This window comes from Eretmochelys imbricata, chromosome 28, assembly GCF_965152235.1.
Source record: "Eretmochelys imbricata isolate rEreImb1 chromosome 28, rEreImb1.hap1, whole genome shotgun sequence".
Lineage (NCBI taxonomy): Eukaryota > Metazoa > Chordata > Testudines > Cheloniidae > Eretmochelys > Eretmochelys imbricata.
This window is the reverse complement of record NC_135599.1, coordinates 3612830-3625148: the sequence shown is the minus strand read 5'-3', so window position 1 is coordinate 3625148 and position 12319 is coordinate 3612830. Positions and strand designations below refer to the sequence as shown.

General features: G+C 46.9%; 1 protein-coding gene across 1 annotated transcript in view; it reads right to left on the bottom strand.

The window, feature by feature from the left end:
- Positions 1-746: 746 nt before the first annotated feature.
- Positions 747-12319, bottom strand: part of LOC144258285 (uncharacterized) — a 65275-nt gene continuing 53702 nt past the window's right edge. The window contains exon 4 of the transcript XR_013344652.1: positions 747-876. The gene's annotated coding sequence lies outside the window, so the exon portion shown is untranslated. The remainder of the gene's footprint in view (positions 877-12319) is intronic.

Sequence of the window (12319 nt, the reverse complement as noted above, 5' to 3'; positions counted from 1 at the left end):
GGCATACTGTGGGGCCATGCGGGTACCCATAGCAGTGCCGCTGATCTGAAGGTATACATTGTCCCCAAATGTGAAATAGTTATGGGTAAGGACAAAGTCACAAAGTTCAGCCACCAGGTTAGCCGTGACATTATCGGGGATAGTGTTCCTGACGGCTTGTAGTCAATCTTTGTGTGGAATGTTGGTGTAGAGGGCTTCTACATCCATAGTGGCCAGGATGGTGTTATCAGGAAGATCACCGATGGATTGAAGTTTCCTCAGGAAGTCAGTGGTGTCTCGAAGGTAGCTGGGAGTGCTGGTAGCGTAGGGCCTGAGGAGGGAGTCTACATAGCCAGACAATCCTGCTGTCAGGGTGCCAATGCCTGAAATGATGGGGCGCCCAGGAGTTCCAGGTTTATGGATCTTGGGTAGTAGATAGAATATCCCAGGTCGGGGTTCCAGGGGTGTGTCTGTGCGGATTTGATCTTGTGCTTTTTCAGGAAGTTTCTTGAGCATATGCTGTAGTTGCTTTTGGTAACTCTCAGTGGGATCATAGGGTAATGGCTTGTAGAAACTCGTGTTGGAGAGCTGCCGAGCAGCCTCTTGTTCATATTCCGACCTATTCATGATGACAACAGCACCTCCTTTGTCAGCCTTTTTGATTATGATGTCAGAGTTGTTTCTGAGGCTGTGGATGGCATTGCGTTCCGCATGGCTTGCAACAAAGCCCGTTGCCAATTGTGCCCACATATCTATTCAGGGGACACCATCACAGGGCCTAATAACATCAGCCACACTATCAGAGGCTCGTTCACCTGCACATCCACCAATGTGATTTATGCCATCATGTGCCAGCAATGCCCCTCTGCCATGTACATTGGTCAAACTGGACAGTCTCTACGTAAAAGAATAAATGGACACAAATCAGATGTCAAGAATTATAACATTCATAAACCAGTCGGAGAACACTTCAATCTCTCTGGTCATGCAATCACAGACATGAAGGTCGCTATCTTAAAACAAAAAAACTTCAAATCCAGACTCCAGCGAGAAACTGCTGAATTGGAATTCATTTGCAAATTGGATACTATTAATTTAGGCTTAAATAGAGACTGGGAGTGGCTAAGTCATTATGCAAGGTAGCCTATTTCCTCTTGTTTTTTCCTACCCCCCCCCCCCCCGATGTTCTGGTTTAACTTGGATTTAAACTTGGAGAGTGCTCAGTTTGGATGAGCTATTACCAGCAGGAGAGTGAGTCTGTGTGTGTATGGGGGTGGGTTTTTGGAGGGGGGTGAGGGAGTGAGAGAACCTGGATTTGTGCAGGAAATGGCCTAACTTCATTATCATGCACATTGTGTAAAGAGTTGTCACTTTGGATGGGCTATCACCAGCAGGAGAGTGAATTTGTGTGGGGGGGTGGAGGGTGAGAAAACCTGGATTTGTGCTGGAAATGGCCTAACCTGACGATTACTTTAGATAAGCTATTACCAGCAGGACAGTGCGGTGGGAGGAGGTATTGTTTCATATTCTCTGTGTATATATAAAGTCTGCTGCAGTTTCCACGGTATGCATCTGATGAAGTGAGCTGTAGCTCACGAAAGCTCATGCTCAAATAAATTGGTTAGTCTCTAAGGTGCCACAAGTACTCCTTTTCTTTTTGCGAATACAGACTAACACGGCTGTTACTCTGAAACCTGTCATTATTCAGGTATGTTGGCAACAAGAAGAAAGCTAAGGAAAGTGTAAGCCCCTTACTGAATGAGGGAGGCAACCTAGTGACAGAGGATGTGGAAAAAGCTAATGTACTCAATGCTTTTTTTGCCTCTGTCTTCACAAACAAAGTCAGCTCCCAGACTGCTGCGCTGGGCAACACAGCATGGGGAGTAGGTGGCCAGCCCTCTGTGGAGAAAGAGATGGTTAGGGACTATTTAGAAAAGCTGGACGTGCACAAGTCCATGGGGCCGGATGCGTTGCATCTGAGAGTGCTAAAGGAGTTGGCAGCTGTGATTGCAGAGCCATTGGCCATTTTCTTTGAAAACACATGGCGATCGGGGGAAGTCCTGGATGACTGGAAAAAGCCTAATGTAGTTCCCATCTTTACAAAAGGGAAGGAGGAGGATCCTGGGAACAACAGGCCAGTCAGCCTCACCTCAGTCCCTGGAAAAATCATGGAGCAGGTCCTCAAGGAATCAATCCTGAGGCACTTACACGAGAGGAAAGTGATCAGGAGCAGTCAGCATGGATTCACCAAAGGAAGGTCATGCCTGACTAATCTAATCGCCTTCTATGATGAGATTACTGGTTCTGTGGATGAAGGGAAAGCAGTGGATGTATTGTTTCTTGACTTTAGCAAAGCTTTTGACATGGTCTCCCACAGTATTCTTGTCAGCAAGTTAAACAAGTATGGACTGGATGAATGCACTATAAGGTGGGTAGAAAGTTGGCTAGATTGTCGGGCTCAACGGGTAGTAGTCAATGGCTCCATGTCTAGATGGCAGCCGGTATCAAGTGGAGTGCCCCAAGGGTTGGTCCTGGGGCTGGTTTTGTTCAATATCTTCATAAATGATCTGGAGGATGGTGTGGACTGCACTCTCAGCAAATTTGCGGATGATACTAAACTAGGAGGAGTGGTAGATACAGTGGCAGGTAGGGTTAGGATACAGAGGGACCTAGACAAATTGGAGGATTGGGCCAAAAGAAATCTGATGAGGTTCAACAAGGATAAGTGCAGGGTCCTGCACTTAGGATGGAAGAATCCAATGCACCGCTACAGACTAGGGACCGAATGGCTAGGCAGCAGTTCTGCGGAAAAGGACCTAGGAGTGACAGTGGACGAGAAGCTGGATATGAGTCAACAGTGTGCCCTTGTTGCCAAGAAGGCCAATGGCATTTTGGGATGTATAAGTAGGGGCATAGCCAGCAGATCGAGGGATGTGATCGTTCCCCTCTATTCGACATTGCTGAGGCCTCCTCTGGAGTACTGTGTCCAGTTTTGGGCCCCACACTACAAGAAGGATGTGGAAAAATTGGAGAGAGTTCAGCGAAGGGCAACAAAAATGATTAGGGGTCTAGAACACATGACTTATGAGGAGAGGCTGAGGGAACTGGGATTGTTTAGTCTGCAGAAGAGAAGAATGAGGGGGGATTTGATAGCTGCTTTCAACTACCTGAGAGGTGGTTCCAAAGAGGATGGTTCTAGACTATTCTCAGTGGTAGAAGAGGACAGGACAAGGAGTAACGGTCTCAAGTTACAGTGGGGGAGGTTTAGGTTGGATATTAGGAAAAACTTTTTCACTAGGAGGGTGGTGAAACACTGGAATGTTTTAGCTAGGGAGGTGCTAGAATCTCCTTCCTTAGAAGCTTTTAAGGTCAGGCTTGACAAAGCCCTGGCTGGGATGATTTTATTGGGGTTTGGTCCTGCTTTGAGCAGGGGGTTGGTCTGGATGACCTCCTGAGGTCCCTTCCAACCCTGATATTCTATGATTCGATGAGCCTAAGGTACAAACTTTGCCTTGTCCTTGAACCGTATGCTGCCACCACCAAGCATTTTAAACAAAAAGCAGGGAAAGAGACCACTTGGAGACGTCTTCCCCCCAAATATTCCCCCAAGTCCCAAACACCCCCTTTCCTGGGGAGGCTTGAGAATAGTATCCTAACCAATTGGTTACAAAATCACCGAAGACCCAAACCCCTGGATCTTGGAACAATGGAAAAATCAATCAGGTTCTCAAAAGAAGAATTTTACTTAAAGAAAAGGGAAAAGAATCACCTCTGTAAAATCAGGATGGAAAATACTTTACAGAATATTCAGATTCAAAACACAGAGGATCCCTCTCTGGGCAAAACCTTAAAGATACAGAAAACAGAATAAACCTCCCTCTTAACACAGGGAAAATTCACATAAAACAAAAGATAAACGAATCCACCTTGCCTGGCTTACCTATACCGGTTGCAATATAGGAGACTTGGATTAGGATGTGTTGGAGAAGATGGATTTCTGTCTGGCCTCTCCCAGTCCCAAGAGAGAACAAACACGTAAACAAAGAGCACAAACAAAAGCCTTCCCCACCCCCCGATCCCAAGATTTGAAAGTATCTTGTCCCCTTATTGGTCCTTTGGGTCAGGTACCAGCCAGGTTAGCTGAGCTTCTTAACCCTTTACAGGTAACAGGATGCTGCCTCTGGCCAGGAGGGATTTTATAGCACTGTATACAGAAAGGTGGTTACCCTTACCTTTATATTTATGACAAGTGGTGTGGAGAAAATAGATAAGAAAGTGTTATTTACTCCTCATGACACAAGAACTAGGGGTCACCCAATGAAATGAATAGACAGCAGGTTTAAAACAAATGAAAGGAAGTATTTCTTCATACAACAGGCAGTCAACCTGTGAAATTCATTGCCAGAGGATGTTGTGAAGGCCAAGACCATAACAGGTTTTAAAAAGAACTAGATAAATTCATGGAGGACAGGTCCATCAATGGCTATTAGCCAGGATGGGCAGGGATGGTGTCTATAGCCTCTGTTTGCCAAAAGCTGGGAATGGGTGAAAGGGGATAATCACTTGATGATGACCTGTTCTGTTTATTCCTTCTAGGGCACCCAGCATTGGCCACTGTGGAAGATAGGATACTGGGCTTAATGAACCTTTGGTCTGACCCAGTGTGGCTGTTCTTATGTTGTGTTCTTATGAACTGGGATGTATGAGCACCCATGGCCCTCCCTGGAGCTGCCCTTCTCCTTCCCTTTCTATGCTCTCATGTTTCATTGACTCCAGACTTTTTTGTATTTATCATCAGCATCATCACAAACAAGCTGCCCTGACCTCCTGTCCCCCCAAAGAAACAGTGTCCCCTGTCTTGTGTAAATCCCTGACCCCTCTCCTCTCCTCTCTCTGCACTGACTGCCCCTCTGTGTCCTTGCCTTCAGTCTGTGCTGATGGGACCCTTCCCTCCAGTCCTGGGGGATTCTCCCTTCTCCTTCTTCATCAAGTAGCCCAGGGGACGGGAATCTTAAAAGCATCCGGGTGAATTGGGATCAAAAAGCCCCACACACCTTCCATGTGATTGGCACTTGCCCCTCACTGCTCAGGACTGAAACTTGTGCAGGGAGGCTGCTGGGCCACATCCCTGCTGGGCATTAGCAAAGCAGCAGGGCAAAAAGAGAATCTAGAGATGCTGGAGATTGAATCCAGGGCCTTATATATGCAAAACACATGCAAAACCACTGAGCTACAAACCCAGACAGCCTATAGCTGCTAGGTGTTACACTCAGAACTGTCCTGTTTCTGGTGTATCCAGTGCCCTATAAGTTTCATGGGAAGCCCATTCCCCTCTCTCAGGGCCAATCATGTTCTCCTGGAGGTTGCTGGTTCATAGGGGTCACTTCACAGCAGGGCCAGATTCTATGTGTGGGGCAGAGAGAGGGCCTGCTCTGGACTCAGGGGCAGAGATACACTCAGCCCTCTCCCCTGCATTGGGTGGGGAGTGCTACAATCCCCTGCTGGAAGGTCATGGTGGGGTGGGGCGCTGTGAGCAGCTCAACACCTGACCCTGGTGGCAGAAGTGGTGTGGGGAGCTCCAGGTGTTTCTAGGATCTGCTATTTCCACTTGCCTGTAAATTCCACCTTTCCCCAGCACATTCACTGCAGAGTACTTGGGTCGCTGTTTCCATGGCTCTACAGCAAAGACTCACTCCCAGTTTCCCTTCTATCTGCAGCATGATTAGCCTGTGTCAGTGGTTAACAAGGTGGATCTAGTTGTAGATGGTTATTCATTCCCCACCTTGACAATTCAAACAGTCCCTTTCCTATGCAAATCCCCAGCACCCCAGTGATCCCGGAAGCAGGGGTTGGGTTTGCCCTGAGATTTTCAGGGTTCTTTTTCCTCTCCACCTGGAGTGAACTCAGCCTGTTCCCCATCCCAGATATTCCATGAAATAACTGTAGCAGCATAAAGAAAGAGGGGAGGGAAAATCTCACGGCCAGGGCTGGAGGTGCCCAGGGCCCCCTGCTTGTCCACTGTTTCCATCGCAGAAGAGGAAGGTTCCATGGAATTTGACACCCTGCTTTGCACGAGGGACAGAGAAAGATCTTGCTGTTCCTGTGTCTGTGCAAAGAAAATTGTGCTTCTGTATGAAAGAGAGGCGGGAAATGGCCCCACGGTGGGACAATATCCTCAGGATTAAGAGCAAAGGACTCAGGCTGAGAACTGATTTCTCTCCACTCATCTGGGATTTAAAAAATTATCTTCTATGGAGACACTGTGAATTTGTGACATTGATCCAGACTCAGGGCATTCGGGCTGCTTTAACTCATGGTAAAAACATAAGCTTGATTCCAAGAAGGGAGAGAGGAGAAGCCTGAAGCTGACTTTAGTCCCAGGCTGGGGTCTCCTGGATGGGTGGAAACTTCCTTTGCTGCTCCCAGGGACAGTGGCTACTGGCGACATCCCAGGGCTGGGATGAAAGGGGAATGTTTTATGGACTTTATGAGTACAGGGCCCCACTAACTCTGAATCCTCTGCTGTAGAGGGAACTTAGAAAGTCACACCTTCTCCCCCCCGCATAAGAAAGAGCTGGCAACTCAGGTGCTGTAATGATGCTGGTACTGGTGGGACCCAACTGAAAGTGCCAATTCAGGACAGGTTTCAGAGTAACAGCCGTGTTAGTCTGTATTTGCAAAAAGAAAAGGAGTACTTGTGGCACCTTAGAGACTAACCAATTTATCTGAGCATAAGCTTTCGTGAGCTACAGCTCACTTCATCGGATGCATACTGTGGAAAGTACAAAAGACGTTTTTATACACACAAACCATGAAAAAATGGGTGATTATCACTACAAAAGGTTTTCTCTCCCCCCACCCCACTCTGCTGCTGGTAATAGCTTATCTAAAGTGATCACTCTCCTTACAATGCGTATGATAATCACGGTGGGCCATTTCCAGCACAAATCCAGGGTTTAACAAGAACGTCTGAGGAAGGGTGGGCGGGGGTAGGAAAAAACAAGGAAAATAGGTTACCTTGCATAATGACATAATCACCCTCATGCCATGATTGGAGAAAGACAGCAAACCTTGGGAACAGGCGTCCAGTGTTACAATCCCTGCTCCAGGAGGTGTTTGTTCTTTACTCCTGCTGGATGGGCACAGAATGGGGCAGCAACAGGTTTGTGTCTGTTTGTGTTGCTGCATATTCCTTAACTTAGAACAGTAACGAAATGCAGAAAATGGAGATTGCACAAGAAAATGGGAGGAAGCACGAGCAGGAGCGTGGGAGAGGGCAGGGGTCCTGCCTCATACTGAGAAAGAGGGGCGATCAGCGAGTTATCTCAAGGCCCTATACACAAATGCAAGAAGCCTGGGAAACAAGCAGGGAGAACTGGAAGTCCTGGCACAATCAAGGAATTATGATGTGATTGGAATAACAGAGACTTGGTGGGATAACTCACATCACTGGAGTACTGTCATGGATGGATATAAACTGTTCAAGAAGGACAGGCAGGGCAGAAAAGGTGGGGGAGTTGCATTGTATGTAAGGGAGCAGTATGACTGCTCAGAGCTCAAGTATGAAACTGCAGAAAAACCTGAGAGTCTCTGGATTAAGTTTAGAAGCGTGAGGAACAAGGGTGTGTCGTGGTGAGAGTCTGCTATAGACCACCGGACCAGGGGGATGAGGTGGATGAGGCTTTCTTCTGGCAACTAACGCAAGTTACTAGATCGCAGGCCCTGGTTCTCATGGGAGACTTCAATCACCCTGATATCTGCTGGGAGAGCAATACAGCGGTGCACAAACGATCCAGGAAGTTTTTGGAAAGTGTAGGGGACAATTTCCTGGTGCAAGTCCTGGAGGAACCAACTGAGGGCAGAGCTCTTGTCTAGTTGGCAGCCGGTATCAAGTGGAGTGCCCCAAGGGTCGGTCCTGGGGCTGGTTTTGTTCAATATCTTCATAAATGATCTGGAGGATGGTGTGGATTGCACTCTCAGCAAATTTGCGGATGATACTAAACTGGGAGGAGTAGTAGATATGCTGGAGGGGAGGGATAGGATACAGAAGGACCTAGACAAATTGGAGGATTGGGCCAAAAGAAATCTGATGAGGTTCAATAAGGATAAGTTCAGGGTCCTGCACTTAGGACGGAAGAACCCAATGCACAGCTACAGACTAGGGACCGAATGGCTAGGCAGCAGTTCTGTGGAAAAGGACCTAGGGGTGACAATGGACGAGAAGCTGGATATGAGTCAGCAGTGTGCCCTTGTTGCCAAGAAGGCCAATGGCATTTTGGGATGTATATGTAGGGGCATAGCGAGCAGATCGAGGGACGTGATCGTTCCCCTCTATTCGACATTGGTGAGGCCTCATCTGGAGTACTCTGTCCAGTTTTGGGCCCCACACTACAAGAATCATAGAATCATAGAATCATAGAATATCAGGGTTGGAAGGGACCCCTGAAGGTCATCTAGTCCAACCCCCTGCTCAAAGCAGGACCAATTCCCAGTTAAATCATCCCAGCCAGGTCTTTGTCAAGCCTGACCTTAAAAACTTCCAAGGAAGGAGATTCCACCACCTCCCTAGGCAACGCATTCCAGTGTTTCACCACCCTCTTAGTGAAAAAGTTTTTCCTAATATCCAATCTAAACCTCCCCCACTGCAACTTGAGGCCATTACTCCTCGTTCTGTCATCTGCTACCATTGAGAACAGTCTAGAGCCATCCTCTTTGGAACCCCCTTTCAGGTAGTTGAAAGCAGCTATCAAATCCCCCCTCATTCTTCTCTTGTGCAGGCTAAACAATCCCAGCTCCCTCAGCCTCTCCTCATAAGTCATGTGTTCTAGACCCCTAATCATTTTTGTTGCCCTTCGCTGGACTCTCTCCAATTTATCCACATCCTTCTTGTAGTGTGGGGCCCAAAACTGGACACAGTACTCCAGATGAGGCCTCACCAATGTCGAATAGAGGGGGACGATCACGTCCCTCGATCTGCTCGCTATGCCCCTACTTATACATCCCAAAATGCCATTGGCCTTCTTGGCAACAAGGGCACACTGCTGACTCATATCCAGCTTCTCGTCCACTGTCACCCCTAGGTCCTTTTCCGCAGAACTGCTGCCTAGCCATTCGGTCCCTAGTCTGTAGCGGTGCATTGGATTCTTCCGTCCTAAGTGCAGGACCCTGCACTTATCCTTATTGAACCTCATCAGATTTCTTTTGGCCCAATCCTCCAATTTGTCTAGGTCCTTCTGTATCCTATCCCTCCCCTCCAGCGTATCTACCACTCCTCCCAGTTTAGTATCGTCCGCAAATTTGCTGAGAGTGCAATCCACACCATCCTCCAGATCATTTATGAAGATATTGAACAAAACCGGCCCCAGGACCGACCCCTGGGGCACTCCACTTGACACCGGCTGCCAACTAGACATGGAGCCATTGATCACTACCCGTTGAGCCCGACAATCTAGCCAGCTTTCTACCCACCCTATGGTGCATTCATCCAGCCCATACTTCCTTAACTTGCTGACAAGAATACTGTGGGAGACCGTGTCAAAAGCTTTGCTAAAGTCAAGAAACAATACATCCACTGCTTTCCCTTCATCCACAGAACCAGTAATCTCATCATAAAAGGCGATTAGATTAGTCAGGCATGACCTTCCCTTGGTGAATCCATGCTGGCTGTTCCTGATCACTTTCCTCTCATGCAAGTACTTCAAGATTGATTCTTTGAGGACCTGCTCCATGATTTTTCCAGGGACTGAGGTGAGGCTGACTGGCCTGTAGTTCCCAGGATCCTCCTTCTTCCCTTTTTTAAAGATTGGCACTAAATTAGCCTTTTTCCAGTCATCCGGGACTTCCCCGGTTCGCCACGAGTTTTCAAAGATAATGGCCAATGGCTCTGCAATCACAGCCGCCAATTCCTTCAGCACTCTCGGATGCAACTCGTCCGGCCCCATGGACTTGTGCACGTCCAGCTTTTCTAAATAGTCCCTAACCACCTCTATCTCCACAGAGGGCTGGCCATGTCTTCCCCATTTTGTGATGCCCAGCGCAGCAGTCTGGGAGCTGACCTTGTTAGTGAAGACAGAGGCAAAAAAAGCATTGAGTACATACAAGAAGGATGTGGATAAATTGGAGAGAGTCCAGCGAAGGGCAACAAAAATGATTAGGGGTCTGGAACACATGACTTATGAGGAGAGGCTGAGGGAGCTGGGATTGTTTAGCCTGCAGAAGAGAAGAATGAGAGGGAATTTGATAGCTGCTTTCAACTACCTGAAAGGGGGTTCCAAAGAGGATGGCTCTAGACTGTTCTCAATGGTAGCAGATGACATAACAAGAACGTCTGAGGAACAGGGGGCGGGGGGGGGGTAGGAAAAAACAAGGGGAAATAGGTTACCTTGCATAATGACTTAGCCACTCCCAGTCTCTATTCAAGCCTAAGTTAATTGTACCCAGTTTGCAAATGAATTCCAATTCAGCAGTCTGTCGCTGGAGTCTGGTTTTGAAGTTTTAAATATCATGGAGTATATTAACTATATCAAGTGGGTTGTTCAAGAAACTGAGGTTTCCATGTGTTGCCCAGAACATATTTTTAATATTATTTCAATGCACCTAACTCCTTGAACATAAAGGTGTTTATTTCATTCCTGTGAAGTGTGTTGGTAGCTCAGTTAATTATGTTTATTGTCACTCTGTGTGTGTGTGTGAGGTACAACACAATCATTTTGTGATGCTGAAAATGTTCCCTTCTCCCTCCAGAACTGCCTGGGAATCACCTGCCCTTTGTAGATCAATCTATTCCTGTGTCTGGATGAGGAAAATATGGTTTCTATTAAAAAAAAAAAAAGCATTGTTTATTTAAAAGGACTGACCACACGATGGAGACACACCACCAGGAATGCAAAGCAACAGGCCCCTGTTTTTGATTCAGGAACAGGCACCTGTTTTGATGGTGACAAGGGATGGGACTCAACCCCCCTCTGTTAACAGACACGTGTATTTAATTCTCTGCGGACAAACATACGAGTGCCCAGCCTCCCACCCCCCCTCCCTTTTCCCAGGGGTAAAACGGGAACCCTGCTTCCCACCAGGTTTAAACTTCCCTTTCTGTGGTTTATGCTCAGTAGACACCTGGTTGGCTCAAAGGCATCAGCTAGAGACACCACCTCATCCAGAGTGTTCAAGCTTTTGTCCCATAAACACTGCTTCATATCATCTTTACGTGTGCTTAAGAAATGCTGCTGAGCAACAAGTTCAAACATTTCTTCAGAGCTGGCAATTCCCCTTCCCCTCACCGTTCTCCCATCAGATCGTTCATCCTGTTTACATACTCCCCATTGTTGGATCATATTAAAGAAGTTCTGAATTAAAATCACAAATGAGTTTGATTCCCCACAGTTTAAATTCCAGGGTATTACTAATGAAGAGGTCTCTTGGTTTTTGGTACTGTTTCTCCCCCTCTCTGTGTGAAACTTGCAAGCTGCTAATTGTGTTAGTATATTCTAAGACAGAGTCTGTTCTCAAAGCAATTCTTCGTAACAACTACTCACACAGAGAGAGACTCAAAGCAATACTCTGTAACTACAGAAACAGCATCCAGAAACTCCCCGCCCTTTTGTTGTATTCATCTCGCTTTGTTAACAATTGTGATTAAAATAGAGATAGAGGATGTATGTGGATGGATGCTTGGTGTGGATAATAACTGAATGATCAGGGAGGTGCCAGCCTAAGAATCCAGTGTCCATCGGCTGAAGAAGGCATCAAGTGGAAATAACCAGAGGACCCCTGGAGGGCAGACTGGAATCCACCCAGCAGCCTCAAGGATGGGAGAACCAAAGAACAAGATAACATCTGGCAGCACGGAGCCGTCAGGAATGTGACATCTGCTATTGATTCAGCAACAGCATAATGAAGCAATTCCCATAGACTGGCATAGGAATAAATTCCTATAAAAATGGACTCTAGAAAGTGAGAACTTTGGGGTCTGATTCTGCTAACCAACTTTCAGGAGCATCAGATGAGCATCTGACAAGGCCCTGCTCCCTCCTCATGTCCAGGCCACCTGGCCATTGGCTTGGCATGAGCAACTCTAAGGCTGGTAACTATGATAACAACCTTGCAGAACCTGTGTGTGTGTGTGTGAATAAATATGAGATTGAATGGAATGTTATAGCTATAGCTAACTGCTTACTATGATTCTTTCTGTATCCACAATAAATGTGGCATTTTGCCTTTTCCCCTTTAATAAGATCCTGCTGGTTTTTATTTTATTGGTATAACATTATTACTCACACCAGCATTTCTCTTAAGATTTCTAAGATTCACCCGATATGTTTCAGGGGAGATCTGAAATCAT